The 16,944-nt window shown below is 39.4% G+C and overlaps 1 long non-coding RNA gene and 1 other non-coding gene across 2 annotated transcripts in view; both read left to right on the forward strand.

The window, feature by feature from the left end:
* The window catches only part of LOC118764637, a 59,102-nt gene that overhangs the window by 14,714 nt on the left and 27,444 nt on the right, over positions 1 to 16,944 (forward strand). The gene's annotated exons all lie outside the window — the stretch shown is intronic.
* Trnah-gug lies at positions 15,896 to 15,967 on the forward strand. The gene has a single exon. It is a non-coding gene; the product is annotated as a tRNA-His (tRNA).

The following is a 16,944-nucleotide window of genomic DNA, read 5'->3' on the forward strand; positions in this document are numbered from 1 at the left end:
ATTATCCTTTCACAAAAGAGTGTTGATTCTTATTGATGTCATAGTTGATTATAAAAACATCTGAAATGTGAAAATCGTTGATGTCCATAATTTCAAGGAATCATTTCCCAACCAGGACACATTTCACACTTCAGAAGCTGCCAACTGACGAAATCGTTTCATCCACAACATCGTAGCAAAAGCCAAGCTGTTCTATTACAGGTCAGTTACGCATGTGCAGAGGGTTTTCGTGATTACGCAATTTTGCTGGTAGTAATTAACACAAGACAGTTATATCATATACAATACGACAGTGCATGCGTGTACATATATTCCCAGATGCATGCATATATATATATATTTGTGTGTGTGTGTGTATGGATGGATGAATTTATATATGTGTATGTGTGTATGTGTATACATATACACATAATATACACAAATATACACATCTTCAGATATATCTGCATATACATATTCATGTGTGTGTGTGTGTACAGGGTACGTAAGATATTTGAGGACAGATTTATGCTTATAAAAATAACAACTTTATTTATCAAAAAATACTATGAGGATAAAAATAGACCTTCTTTTCTATGTTATTCAATAAAGCCACCTTCAGCTTCAACAACTGCCTCTATCTGAGATCTAAATCATCTACAGGCTCGAATCAAGTGGTCCTGATTCATTTTGGACATTACTCTGACTATAGCTGCTTTCATAGAATCTTTGGTGTTATGGACGTGTTTATTGACCTCCCTATCAACAACGCTGCACATATAATAGTCCAATAGATTGAGATCTGGGGAATTAAGAAGCCAAATGTTAAGGGCTATGTGATCATGAAAATTTTCAGCCATCCAGTCCTGTGTTACTAGAACCATGTATGGTTTCTTTTTTTAACATCTTTCTCTTGATCGAAGTTTTTCTCGTTTGAGAAAGATCAAATCAAATCTCCTTCTACTGGATTTTTGTGTTTGTTTAAGAGCCTTTTAGATCTGGTGTAGTAATTTTCTTTTGCTTTTTCGGACAAATTGACCTTTCCTCATCATATAAGACTTATATCTGATGTCTTCATGGACAACATTTCTAACTGGTTCTTCTGACCCATGGAGATCTTTTGCAATTGACCTCATGGACTTTCTGGGATTGTAATCAATGGTCTGTTGAACTTGCTGGATAAATTCAGATTTTCTGATGATTTCAGAGTGTTTAGAATGCTTTTTATGTTTTGATACTGGTGATGCGTTTCCATCTTCAGTCTTTAGCTCCTTACAAACTTTGTAGACGAATGATGTGACAACTTTTAAAACTCGAGATATTTCTAAATCACTATGCTCAGTCTTTATAACCACAACAACAGCATGCCTCTTCATTTCTTGAGCAAGCTGAGGACCTGCCATTATTATTTTCTGAAGCAAAGATTATACAGAGTTAGCAAAAAATTCAGCAATGAACCCAAAAAAGGTATGTCCTCAAATACCTTACGCACTCTGTATATATATTCAGATTTATCTGCACACACATCCACGCGTACTTACATGTATATGTATGTGTGTGTGTATGTGTGTGTGTGTGTGTGTGCATTTATATATGTATATGTATGTATATGTGTGTGTGTGTGTTTGTGGGTATGTGTGCATTTGTTATGTGTCTGTGTTTTTGTATGTGTGTGTATGTGCGTGTGTGTGTGCGTGCGTGTATGTGTGCGTGTGTGAATGTTGTGCTGTGAATTCTTACTGGTGAAAAGAAATAACGAGGGTACTGCATACATTGCTCTATTTATCTAGGTTCACACGCACACACACACACACACACACCACACACACACACACACGCACACACACATACACATACACACACACGCACCGCACACACATATATAAACGTATACAAGTATGCTGACATAAAATTTCAGATTTATCTCCCTTAATCTTACAAGTTTCAGTTTTTCTTTTGTATTTTGCTTTCATAATAATTATGTAGGTCAGAGCGAAACCCAAACAAAGATAAACACATACAGTGGAAAAATATATAGAAGTTATCTTACACACATACATACACACGGAACATACATACAAAACACACATAATGCAACGCATACACTCACACAGAAAAATACATAAGACAGTGACAACACACACATACATAGAAACGACACATGCAAACATGCGCATACATAAAAGCAACATAAACAGATAACATACATATGCACATACACGGTAATAACTCATACACATATACACACACATATATACAGTGGCTGCACACACACACACACACACACACACACACGAACACATACACAGACACATCCACAGTGACAGCACACACTCAGACACATACACAGTGACAGCACACGCACACACATACATACAGTGACTGCACACACATACACACACATACATAGTGATAGCACACACATACATATACAGTGGCTGACACACACACCAACACATACACATACATCCACAGTGACAGCACACACACACACACATGCACAGTGACAACACACACACACACACATACATACAGTGACTGCACACACATACATAGTGATAGCACACACACACATATACACAATGATTGCACAAACACACACAAACACACATACACACATACACACTGACTGCGCGCACATAGCCACACCAACAGATACACAGTAACAGAACACACACACATACATATATAGTGACAGCACACACACGCTCACACATGGACACACACGCTCACACATGCACACACACGAAAAACCCACGTATATAGAAAATTACATAATACTATATATACAATATACACATAAACAGTCACACAGCAGATACAAACATAGACATACGATACAGTCACATACATACATACATACATACACACATACACACATACATACATACACACATACACACACATACACACATACACACATACATAAATACATACATACATACATACATACACACACATACATACACACACATACATACACATACATACATACATACATACATACACACACATACACACACATACACACACACACACACACATATATATAGAGAGTGAGAGAGAGAGAAAGACAGAGAGAGAGAGAAGATATGAGGAGTTTAGGTCAAGGTGTGTGCATGTAGATATATTTGTATATGTATGTGTATATATATATATATATATATACTTACACATACAGGAATAAACACACACACATGAATACACATACACTCACACACGTAGACACACGTACATATATACACATACATATGTGCAAACACAATGCATACAGACACATATACATACATGCATACATACATAGTTCTCATAAGCCACCCTAAATACCTCCAACACCCTCGTCTCACAATGCCCCACACCATCCAACACTACCCAACACCGCCGCCCGCCCGCCCGCCCGCCCGCCCGTCCAAACCCCGTCTCCACTCCCTTCTCCCTTATTTGAAAACAACAACAAAAAAAAACAATAATAAAAGCAGACAGAACGTAATGACTGGCTTTTCTTTGTGTCTCCTTAATCTTCTACTCCACTCGCATATTTATAATCTGGCTGGGTTCAAACAACAACAACAACAACAACAACAACAAAAACAATAGCAACATTACCAGCAGCAACAAGAACAACAACAACACCAACAACAACAACGACAGTTGCAATAATAGCAACAATAGACAGAGGACAACAGAAATATGCATAACGATAACGACTTATAAAATATATGTATTAGCAACAACACCAACAATAATAACGGTTATTGTATTAACAAGAATGCTAGCAGCAACAGGAGGCAGAGAACAAGACCAACCAAAATAGAATTATCAATAAAATAATAGTAATCGTTTTTTATCTTTGGAACAAGGCCTGAAATTGTGTGTGAAAGATGGGAAGGGTGGTCAGTTAAATCTACCTCGGAATTTGTCTGGTATTTTATTTTATCGACTAATGAAGAATATAGGGTATGTTTGACTTTTGTGGAATTAGAAATCAGAACGTAAAAAACTGAATGAAATACTTTATAAGACTTTTTTACTCTTTTACTTGTTTCTATCGGCCAGCTTCCCTCGATTTCAGCTCTTCGTGTTTTTCTGTAGCGAGTAAATAATATGTGGAAATTGACGATTTAAAAGTCTGTTAACTGCGTATTGGCATAGAAATAATTTTCTTTAGCCCTTATTTATAAGTTGTTTATAATTTTAATCTTAAAGGTATTTTAATATGCTGACACATTTTTTGATGGAATTTTTTTCTGTAAAAAAAATCTTCGTCCTATATTAGTAGTAGACTTATTACTATTCGCTATAGGGACTGGTAACCACTATAAGCTGTAGTGGAGAACAGTTCACACGTGTGCTGAGGCTGACCAAAGGATTTTATTTTTAGATATATCTGGGGTACTTATATGTACTCATGATTTTTGCTTCGGTTTTTCCATATGCGCATGTAAGTATTTCATTTATTTCTATTCGTATTTTCTACTGACGAGGGAAAAATCTATTATGAGATTAATTCCGAAATTGATTCAATATAGAAATAACGAACTTTTAAAAAAAATTCTATCGGCCAGCTTCCCTCGATTTCAGCTCTTCGTGTTTTTCTGTAGCGGGTAAATAATATGTGGAAATTGACGATTTAAAAGTCTGTTAACAGCATATTTATTTATAAATTATAAATATATATATATATATATATACGACGAGCTTCTTTCAGTTTCCGTCTACCAAATCCACTCACAAGGCTTTAGTCGGCCAGAGGCTATAGTAGAAGACACTTGCCCGAGGTGCCACGCAGTGGGACTGAACCCGGAACCATGTGGTTCGTAAGCAAGTTACTTACCACACAGCCACTCCTACGCGAACGATTTTGCCGACCTACCATCTTAACACCGATAATATTCTTTCTGCTATAGACACAAAGACTGGAATGTGTTTTAAGAAAAGGACGCCAGTATTCATCTGGTATTTATTTTATCGACCTTGACAGGAAGAAAGGCAAAGTCGATCTCAGTTGAATCTGAGTTCAGAACGTAAAGCTGGAAGAAATGCGACAAAGCACTTTCTCCGAAACGTAACGATTCTGCCGGCTCTTTGCCTTAAAAAGCAACAACATTGATTTCAAATTTTGGCACAGGACCAGCAACTTCGCGGGAGGGGATAAGTTGAATAGATCGACCCCCCAGTGTTCAATTGGTACTTCTCATATCAGTCCCGAAAGGGTGAAAAGTATTGTCGATTTGAACAGCATTTGACTTCAGAACCTAAAGATGGACGAAATGCTGCAACTGATACTTATTTTATCGACACCAAAAGGATGAAAGGCAAAGTTGACCTCGGCGGAATTTGAACTCAGAACGTAAAATCGTACGAAATGCCGCTATGCGCTTTGCCCCGCGTGCTACCGATTTTGCCTGCTCACCGCCCTAAACAGTAACAATACTTATTTCTTTATTGCCCACAAGGGGGTTAAACGTAGAGGGGACAAACAAGGATAGACACACGGATTAAGTCGATTGCATCGACCCCAGTGCGTAACTGGTACCTGTTTAGTCGACCCCGAAAGGATGAAAGGTCAAAGTCGACATCGGCGGAAAAACATTCTTTTCTACTCTAGGCACAGGGCCTGAAACTTGGGGGAAAGGTCCTAGTCGATTAGATCGACCCCAGTACGCAACTGGTACTTAATTTTTCCACCACGAAAGGATGAAAGGCAAAGTCGACCTCGGTGGAGAAGTATTCTTTTTTACTCAAGGCTCAATGCCCGAACTTTGATGGAGAGGGTTCCAGTCGATTAGATCGAGCCCTGTACGCAACCGTTACTTAATTTGTCGACCCCGAAATGATGAAAGGCAAAATCGACCTCGCCGAAATTTGAACTCAGAACATAAAGACAGTCGAAATACCTATTTCTTTACTACCCACAAGGGGCTAAACACAGAGAGGACAAACAAGGATAGATAAACGGATTAAGTCGATTATATCGACCCCAGTGCGTAACTGGTACTTATTTAATCGACCGCGAAAGGATGAAAGGCAAAGTCGACCTCGGCGGAATTTCAACTCAGAACGTAACGGCAGACGAAATACCGCTGAGCATTTCGTTCGGCGCGCTATTGTTTCTGCCAGCTCGCCGCCTTTTAAACAGTAATGAAATTAACAACGAAGGCACCGATCTGGCAGAATTGTTAGCATGCCGGGCGAAATACTTAGCAGTATTTCGCCCGGCATGCTAACAATTCTGAGTTCAAATTTCGCCGAGATCGACTTTGCCTTTCATCCTTTCGGAGTCGACAATTTAAGTACCGGTTCTGTATTGGGCCGATCTAATCGACTTAATCCGTTTTTCTGTCCTTGTTTGTCCTCTCTGTGTTTAGCCCCTTGTGGGTAGTAAAGAAATAGGTATTTCGTATGCCGCTACGTTCTGAGTTCAAATTCCGCCGAGGTCGACTTTGCCTTTCATCCTTTCGGAGTCGACAAATTAAGTACCGGTTGTGTATTGGGGCCGATCTAATCGACTGACCCCCTCCCCAAAAATTTCGGGCCTTGTGCCTAGAGTAGAAAAGAATTGTTAGCACACCGGATAAAATAATTAGCGGCTTTTCTTCGGATTCTTTGCGTTCTGTGTTTGCTTTCTATAAAATGAGTACCACTTGAGCACTGGGATCGATTTACCCCTCCTTTCAAAGTTGCTGACCTTAATGCCAAAAGTAGAAGGAATATTGGTAAGAAATTTGCTTCCTAACCACATGGTTCCGGGTTCAGTACCGCTTCCGGGTACTTTGGGTAAATGTCTTCTACTATAGCTACGTGCTGATCCAAATCCTTGTGAGTGGATTCAGTGGATGGAAACTATAAAGAAGCCCTCTATACATATCTGCACATATCTATGTCCGTTTCTTTGCGTATGTGTTTGCTCTCTTCACCGCTTAACAACCGGCGCTGGATTGTTTACATCCCCGTAATCTAGCGGATCGGTAAAAGAGACAGATAGAATAAGTACCAGACTTTAATAATAAGTATTGGGGTCGATTTGTTCGACTAAACCTGCAAGGGGGTGAGGGTGCCCATCATGGCCATAGTCCAATGACTGAAACTATAAAAGTACAAAAGAAGAACAGCAGCAGTGAAGACCCAATGGTTAGGGCAGTGGACTCGCGGTTGGATGATCGCGGTTTCGATTCCCAGACCGGCCGTTGTGTGTGTTTATTGAGCGAAGACACCTAAAGCTCCACGAGGCTCCGGCAGAGGGAGGGGGGCGACCTCTGTAGTACTCTTTCGCTCCAACTTTCACTCTTTCTTCCTGTTTCTTATCCCCGACTTCCTATGCAACCGCTGAGCCTGGATGCGCATTCATCCATCCGTCGATGCTCTCAGTGTCGGGGGTTGACCTGCTTTCTCTTCTGCAGGTCTTACGAATAGTAAAGCACCACGTTTCGGACTTCTCCCACTACGGACGAAGACCGTTCAACAGCAACAGCAGCAGCAGCAGTAATAACAGAGGACAACAACAAACAACAGTAACAGTATAAAACAATAACAACAATAATCTCATCAATGATGATAAGAACTGCCTTAATACAAACAGCAATAACAAGAGATTCCTACAAAGTTGCATAACCTGCTAGAAAGAGCAGCCAAATCTCATCAGTTTCTAACCGACCGTCTTATAAAAAGACACATCACTCAAGTCAATGTAGACGTACATGTGCTGAAAAAAAGATGAGATGGACATGGCTGGAAAGTCTTTGATTACAGAGTTGCGAAATTCGGGTTGACTTGGGGGCTAATCAACAACCATATTAACAACAACGACAATAACAACAACAACAACAACAACAATAGCTATAAGCAGCAACGGAAGTAGATCTGATGAAGTGGCCTCTGAGTGATCGTTCGATATACTAAAAATAGCAGTCAAATCAACCTTGAATCAAACCCTGCTAAGAAAAGCAACTAAACATTACATTATATAGTCTGAGTTACAATATGCGTAAAGATAAGTAGGGGTGGTTACGGTTAAGTTCCTTTTGATCATAGGGTCAGTCTGGGCATGAAAAACAATAACAATAGCGACATAATCATAGGGAAGAAGAAGAAGCAAACCAGCAAATACAACAATAGCAGAGCAACACTAATGGCAATTACTAAGCCACAACAGAAGAAATAACATTTGCAACATCAACGACATCAGTTGCAGCTACAACAACAACGAACAACAGTGTACATATAAATATAATGATTTTAAATGTTAAATGTTGCTAGTCAGATGACTTCTTTTTTTTTTTTTTTTTTTTGTTTGGTCGACAATAGGTGCAGGAGTGGCTGTGTGGTAAGTAGCTTGTTTACCAACCATATGGTTCCGAGTTCAGTCCCACTGCGTGGCATCTTGGGCATGTGCCTTTTACTATAGCCTCGGGCCGACCAAAGCCTTGTGAGTGGATTTGGTAGACGGAAACTGAAAGAAGCCCGTTGTATATATATATATAGGCGAGCTGGCAGAAACGTTAGCAAAGGCGGCGAGCTGGCAGAAACGTTAGCACGCCGGGCGAAATGCGTAGCCGTATTTCGTCTGCCGTTACGTTCTGAGTTCAAATTCCGCCGAGGTTGACTTTGCCTTTCATCCTTTCGGGGTCGATAAATTAAGTACCAGTTACGCACTGGGGTCGATGTAATCGACTTAATCCGTTTGTCTGTCCTCGTTTGTCCTCTCTGTGTTTAGCCCCCTGTGGGCAGTAAAGAAATATATATGTGTGTGTGTGTGTGTGTGTGTATTTTTGTATGTCTGTGTTTTTCCCCCCCAACATCGCTAGACAACCGATGCTGGTGTGTTTACGTCCCCGTAACTTAGCGGTTCGGCAAAAGAGACCGATAGAATAAGTACTGGGCTTACAAAGAATAAGTCCTGGGGTCGATTTGATTCGACTAAAGGCGGTGCTCCAGCATGGCCGCAGTAAAATGACTGAAACAAGTAAAAGAGAGTAAAAGAGAGAGAGTAATAGTTGTTTGTCATTGCTACTTCACACTCCAACGAAGCAGATGGAAGAAGGAAGTGTGAATATGTGTTGAACAAATTTTAAATAATAAAGTTATAGTATAAGAATTAATTTTTTTTTTAATGCGGAAACTTTTTAATAGTATAGAATTAGAATCTTTACATTTGCCAAAAGTAGCTGCTACTATAATCACTGCCATTGAAATACCTACAAATGCCCTGATCAACCATCCTCGTCCTTTATAACTGAAAGCGCAATGATTGTTTCTGACATTATAAAACTTCCAGAAGGAATATTATATATGATTCTGTTTATTTTGGCACTAAATCTAGTAATTCCTTTTACAAAAGTGCAGTCGTTATGTGCTAGAATCTGCAACAGCACAAAAATATTAACGTAGCCCAAAATTGCTGAGTTGACGATCTGAAAGAATATCTACAAAGTTGGGAAACAGCTGGTTCTAATAACAATGGTTTCAGCTCTTATAAAGATGGAATTTGGCCAAAAGAACTACTCTTACATGATAGATTAACGAGTGAAATCTCCTTTCCAACGAAAAGCATTCACAATAATGTTTTCTGTGCCTTCTCTGTTCTACAGAACAAATATTAGAAATAGTTGGATAATAGTTAAAATGTGCTGTGAATAAAAATAGGGTGGGGGGAATACGATGATGGAAGTTTTCCTTCCTGAAGACATTACCACATAATGCATTTCTAGTACCAGTGCTAATGTCAGGATTTAGTATACACGGTCAGATTACAGAGGAGATTCGGAAGTTTACAGAGAAATACTGATATTGACAGAAGATGGCAGAGAGAGCTGAAGTAAGTCCAGACAGCTTTAGAATGTCTCTCTCTCTTTTCTCTCCCTTTTACTCTCTTTTACTTGTTTCAGGCATTTGACTGTGGCCATGCTGGAGCACCGCCTTTAGTCGAGCAAATCGACCCCAGGACTTATTCTTTGTAAGCCTAGTACTTATTCTATCGGTCTCTTTTGCTGAACCGCTAAGTTACGGGGACGTAAACATACCAGCATCGGTTGTCAAGCGATGTTGGGGGGACAAAGACACACAAACATATACACACACATGCATATATATATATATATACATGTATACGATGGGCTTCTTTCAGTTTCCGTCTATCAAATCCACTCACAAGGCTTTGGTCGACCCGAGGCTACAGTAGAAGACACTTTCCCAAGGTGCCACGCAGTGGGACTGAACCCGGAACCATGTGGTTGGTAAGCAAGCTACTTACCACACTCCTACGCCTAGTATAGTAACACTTCAGAAGTAGCTTTTAATCGACAGCAGCAAGACCCATGTTCTCATCTGTAGGAAAATCTCAGGTTTTAGGGTAGTCACGGGCTTATAGGATCGTTGTAACTAATCTAGTTTCAAGGCCTATAAGCACCCGAAAATACAATACTCCTCTCTGAATGTTTATCCGTCGCAGGGTTGCACACAACTTGTTGCTGGTTCCTATTTTCTGCTGAATATACTGGAACAGCGCGAAATGAAGTGATTTGTTCAAGAACACAACTCGTCGCTCGGTCTGGGAATCGAAGCCATGCATGTACGATCGTGAGTTCAGTATCCCTAGTCAAAGGGCCACACACCTCCCCAGCTGAAAAGATATATTAGATAAATATATAAGAAATTTCTTATGCTAAATATATTCGTGCATTTCAACACAAGGAATATTAATGGGACATTCTCGTCAAAATTTCCCCTAAATAAAAACATTACAGGCCTGGACGATTCAAATATTCCTTAAGTTACACTCTATTACCTTGAAAAGGAGAGAAAGGATACCACAAAAAATATCATAATGGTCACATCTGAAATGCTATTTATCGGTTTGCTTTATCACCGTTCAGGGGATGGTGGTGATCCCTGCTGTACTCTTTCACCACAACTTTCTCTCACTCTTTCTTCCTGTTTCTGTTGTACCTGTATTTCAAAGGGCCGGCCTTGTCACTCTCTGTGTCACGCTGAATATCCCCGAGAACTACGTTAAGGGTACACGTGTCTGTGGAGTGCTCAGCCACTTACACGTTAATTTCACGAGCAGGCTGTTCCGTTGATCGGATCAACCGGAACCCTCGTCGTCGGAACCGACGGAGTGCTTCCCCATCTATTATCACCGTTAACCTGGGGTTAAATAATAACGATAGCAACTGGTTTCATATAACTGTTTAGGACAAAATGAAAACTATATACCCTGATGAAGATCAAATGCTCAGCAGATCTTCAGATTTTGTTTCAAACCAGTCAAAAATGAGAGAACATTTATGGACAACTTCGAAATCTGAAACTTCTCTACACAGATTATAAATTCATATTTTTTTCCAGGTTCATTGGTGCGCTTAATTATGATATACTAAATGTTTAAATAATAATGTTACAAATTTAAGATTGTCAAACACCGAAATCGTCCAACACGAACTCAGACATTTCAATTTGTCAGTGGAACAGTGTACAATTTCTTCTTTAAATTGAACATATAATTTTACAACTATTTTTTCATTCTTTTATTCCTTTATTTGTTTCAGCCATTTGACTGTGGTCATACTGAAACATCACCTTAAAGGGTTGTTTTAGTCGAAGAAATCGACCCCAGGACTTTAAACCTAGTCTATTGGTCTCTTTTGCCGAACCGCTAGGCTACTGAGAGGTAAACACCAAATTTGGTTGTCAAGCGATGGTAAGGGACCAAAGACATACAGACACACATACTCATATATATTATACGACTGGCTTCTCTCAGTTTCCGTCCACCAAATCCACTCACAAGGTTTGGTCGGCCCAAGGCTATAGTAGAAGACCCTTGCCCAAAGTGTCACGCAGTGGACTGGACCCGGAACCATGTGGTTGGAAAGCAAGCTTCTTACCACACAGCCACGCCTGCACCTGAACATATACCACTATGCCCTTCGGAAACTTCTCTTCCGGGAAGGTCTTTCTTCTGAAAACAACAGCCGGGGTAAGTTTCGTACCGTCAGTCATAGAAGCCAAAATTGTGATGAAGTGGGCCTGTCGATTCCCGTAGTTTTTACTGAAATTGTGTCCGAGTTCCAACCATCTAAAAAAAAAAGGAGCATCTCGTCCATATTACTGATTGGTTCCAAGGCAAACTCGTGGCTCTTTCGTAGGTCTATTACATACCAATGGAAGGAATCAACTTTGCTCTCTACGTCGGCGGGTGATTTCCGTGCAATATGAGTCCTCTGTCTCAGTGTACGATTGTACCGTTTCAGAAACCTCATACTCCAACCAAGGGATGCTTTAAAGTCGGATACACCATGTTCTTTGGTGACTTGCAGAACCCGCTATCTAATGATGATTCTCTTGACGACAAGTTCCTTCGTGCGTACTTCAGTCACCCAGTCTCTCAAATTAGTCTCCAACTCCTCATTGGGACTCATTCCTATCCTAAATTTCTTTAACGATTTGATATCAACGAATTTCATTTCTCCTCTTTCAAACGTCAATCTCTGACCATTTTTTCTGAGACCCTTATATTATCTTTCTGCAGCTCAATTCGAATATGACTTTGCGTAATGAAGTGATATCATACAAGTGATATCATACAAATTCCTCTTTCTCTTCATGCTAACAAATAACATGGCGTCGAATTAAAGACAGATAGGTACGGTACAAAAGCAAACAAGCATTAAACTCACTTTTTTTAATTTTTATTTCGTACTAACAAGAATAAAGAAATATCTAGAGATCGGCTTCGAAATTAGCGATTCGGGTTTTTTCGATTATTCCAAGTGTTAGAACTTGAGACGTGGCTTGTACCTACAAAATATCTCAAGATTTTTTTTATAGAATGCGCTTATTAGTTGCACCCCTAACATTAGGTGAAAATTTCGGAGAAAAAAGTGCGACTTATAGCCGAGTATGTATTTGATACATAGAATTTTTTTCTTGTAAGTAGACGGATGTTTTGCCAGCTGGACAATGCTTAACTCGAAACCCGGTATGGATATTATTATACAGGTGCAACAAAAACAAAAAAATATCCCAGATACATCATTCTTGATAAAAGTTTCAACAGCAAGTTACGGAGTGCTCCATTCCAAAACAAGATGGTACTTGCAAAAACAAAATAAAGAAGAACGCCAAACGTTAGCTACATGAATATACAGTTATCGTCTACCTAGCACGAGCATAGACCAAGGGCCTGCCGCATGAATAAAAGGATCAATTTCTGTGGCACCCCGTAAAGAACTTCAGATGGAATACTTCTGTGGTGTTAATAATGATAATCACTGTTAATTGACACATATGAAAAGGAAACGACCTGCAAGCGATTTCATTGACTGGGATTAGCGAATTAATGTTTGATCTACATATTAATCAAAAGTTGATTTGAAGAATCAGTTTAAAATGTTCAGTTTTAAATATAGAGGAGAAAATTAATGTCAGGTTGAACCGGAAGGTCAATATTAAACAATAAAACAATATATTGATTACATAAGTAGATAGATTGGTAATAGATAGATAGATAGATAGATAGATAGATAGATAGATAGATAGATAGATAGATAGATAGATAGATACAGAGAGACAGAGAGAGAGAGAGAGACACTTAACAAGCACATTATCTAGCTAATTAGATAAAGCTTTCCCTTTCTCTTTCTTTTACCACCTTCTCTTTCTTTCTCTTTCTCTATTTCTCTCGATATATATGTATGTGAATGTGTGTAGATAGATAGATAGATAGATAGATAGATAGATAGATAGATAGATAGATAGATAGATAGATAGATAGAGAGATAGATAGAGGGTAAGAGAAGACAGCTATTTTCCAAGAACCCCAATTAGCCAACAAGATAATTAGTTAGCAATTAACGTGCCGTCTAATTAATTAGCGAGTTAAATAGATAGATAGATAGATAGATAGATAGATAGATAGATAGATAGATAGATAGATAGATAGAATGAATGAATGAATTCAGAGGAAAAGAGAGGGAAAGTAGAAGAGAGGCAAAGACGACAAAGAGAGAGAGAGGGAGGCGATGAAAAATGATGTATATCGAAGACGGAAGAGAAAGATAGATGGATAGAGAGAGAGAGAGAGAGAGAGAGATATGAACAGAGATACAGAGGTGCAAAGAAAGAGAGACAGAGGGGAACAGAGACGTAGACGGAGTTGCAGAGAGAAAGTGAGAGAGAGAGAGAGAGATTAATCTAAGCTGAGCTGAGGTTAACTTAACATATTTTAGTTGCTTTGATATGAAAGTAGCACAACAGTACCAGCACCTTTTGAATATCAGCCATATGTAATGAGAAATAAAACAGCTGTCAGACATATTGGTGGGGCGTCGCCATTTTTAGAAGGACGGGCGAATGATAAGGGGGTTTCTTTCATTTCTTTTTCTTTTTATTTATCTATTTATTTTGTCTTCTAAAAATAGAATAACAACTTTTCACTGAGATTTTTAACATGTTTTGTGGTTTAGTCTAAGTTTGGTCTTTGCTTCTCCTCTAAGTGTTCTGATGCTGTTGGTGTTCCTATGGTTGTTGTTATTTATAATTGTTATTGTTTCTTCTTGTTGTTGTTGTTATTGCTTTTGCTCGAGTAGAACTATGATCAAAAGCATTCCAACGGTGACCATCCTATCTTTCCTTTTTTTTCCTTTACACACACATATACTTGTGTGTGTGCATGCGTGTGTGAGTGTGTGGTGTTATTAAGTTCTGGCCGAAACTTATCTTAGTAGATATATATATATATATATATATATGTGTGTGTGTGTGTGTGTTGTGTGTGTGTGTGTGTGTGTTGTGTATACATATACATATACATATATGTGCCCCCCTCTCTCTCTCTCTCTTTCTCTCTTCGTCTTCTTTTTCTCTCTCCTCCTAGATATAAAGAAAATATTTCTCCAGCGTTCGCTATTTTACCCCACTTCCGGTCTAACGACCCTCCGTGTTTGTTTTAGTTCGGTTTCCTTGTATGTCTCCACTGTCCTGCTCTTGTTCCCAACTTTGACCCTCCATAAATCTCAAATTTTATTTTGCTACTTATGGGGGCAACTGCCTTCAAAGACTCATATTGTCGTTCAATACTCGAAATAAGGAGTAGTTAGACAGCCGACAACTGATGGAGGGTCTTTCTTTGTGTTACTTTTCCTGTCTTCCATTTGTTTCTCTCGCTGTTTTGCGTATTGAACTCGTTTGTTTTCGTATTTCATGTTGTTTACTGTTGGTGACGTCCTGTACCCATATATGCATATGTATATATATATATGTGTGTGTGTGTGTGTGTGTGTGTGTGTGTGTGTGTGTGTGTGTGTGTGTGTGTATGTGGGGGTAAATGATTGGGTGTTTGGGTTTGTAATGTATTTAGAACTACAGTATGCAATGTGTACTTCGTTTGTTTGTTTTTCTAATAACGCAAAAAGATTTTGCTTCTATTTCTAGCAGGTTGAACAGCCACATGATGAGACTTTTAGCTGCTGTTTCTAGCAATTTGAATGACCACATAACGGTTCCATGTCGGCTCATACTGTTTCAGGTCTTACTGAAAGTATGCCATTTCAACGACACGGCAATTGAGGCATCTTTTTCTTTTTCTTTTTCTTTCTATCTTTCTTTCTTTCTTTTATACTAATAAGTCTTTCTACTAGCCTGAAATTGTGGGGGAGAGTGCTAGGTGAGTATCCTAGTACTCGACTGGCACTTTATCGACCCCCGTTGACTTCTGGCAAGCTGACTTCTGCAGGATTTCAACTCAAAACGTAAAAAACGGACAAACTGCTTCGTGGCGTTTTGTCCGGTGTTCTAGTGATTCAACCAGCTCGTCACCTTACCGTTATGCTAATAATGGTTTCAAATTTTGACAGCAAATTCGGGAGAGGAGATAAGTAGATTACATTGGTTCCAGTGAGCAGCTGGTAATCTGTTAGCCGTGATCGTCTAGTGGTTAGGACCCCACGTTGTGGCCGTGGTAACCCAGGTTCGAAACCTGGTCACGGCAGCTCCGTTTCTCTTATTTCTTTTTAAGGCGGCGAGCTGGCAGAAACGTTAGCACGCCGGGCGAAATGCGTAGCCGTAGTTCGTCTGTTGTTACGTTGTGAGTTCAAATTCCGCCGAAGTCAACTTAGCCTTTCATCCTTTCGGGGTCGATAAATTAAGTACCAGTTACGCACTGGGGTCGATGTAATCGACTTGATACCTATGTCTGTCCTTGTTTGTCCCCTCTATGTTGTGGGTAATAAAGAAATAGGTACTCATTTTATCGCTGTCGGCGAATTTTAACTCAGAACATAAAAACGGATAAAATGCTTCGCAGCGTTTTGTTTAGGGTACAAACGAATCTGCCAGCTCACCGTCTTACCGTTATGCTAATGATGGTTTCAAATTTTGACACAAAGCCAGCAATTTCGCGGGAGGCGATAAGCCGATTACGTCAACCCCAGTACGCAACAGGTACTTATTTTATCGACTCAATCATTATGCAAATAATAAATATTAATGATACCCACCTCAAATTTAGCTGGCAATGTAGTTTCCGACTTCATCACGTAAGACTTTCTCAAAGCCAATTTTACCGGTCGGTTGATCGCCGAAGCCTTTTCGAATGGATGCCGCGCTCACTTTGAGATTGCTTTATGTAGGGCGACACCAAAAGCAATAGTTATGTCAAAAGATCAATAGATCTCTCTTTTACTCTTTTACTCTTTTACTTGTTTCAGTCATTTGACTGCGGCCATGCTGGAGCACCACCTTTAGTCGAGCAAATCGACCCTGGGACTTATTCTTTGTAAGCCCAGTACGTATTCTATCAGTCTCTTTTTGCCGAACCGCAAAGTGACAGGGATGTAAACACACCAGCATCGGTTGTCAAGCAATGCTAGGGGGACAAACACACACACACAAACACTCACACATATACACACACATATATATATATACATATATACGACAGGCTTCTTTCAGTTTCCGTCTACCAAA

Source organism: Octopus sinensis, linkage group LG8 (assembly GCF_006345805.1).
Source record: "Octopus sinensis linkage group LG8, ASM634580v1, whole genome shotgun sequence".
Lineage (NCBI taxonomy): Eukaryota > Metazoa > Mollusca > Cephalopoda > Octopoda > Octopodidae > Octopus > Octopus sinensis.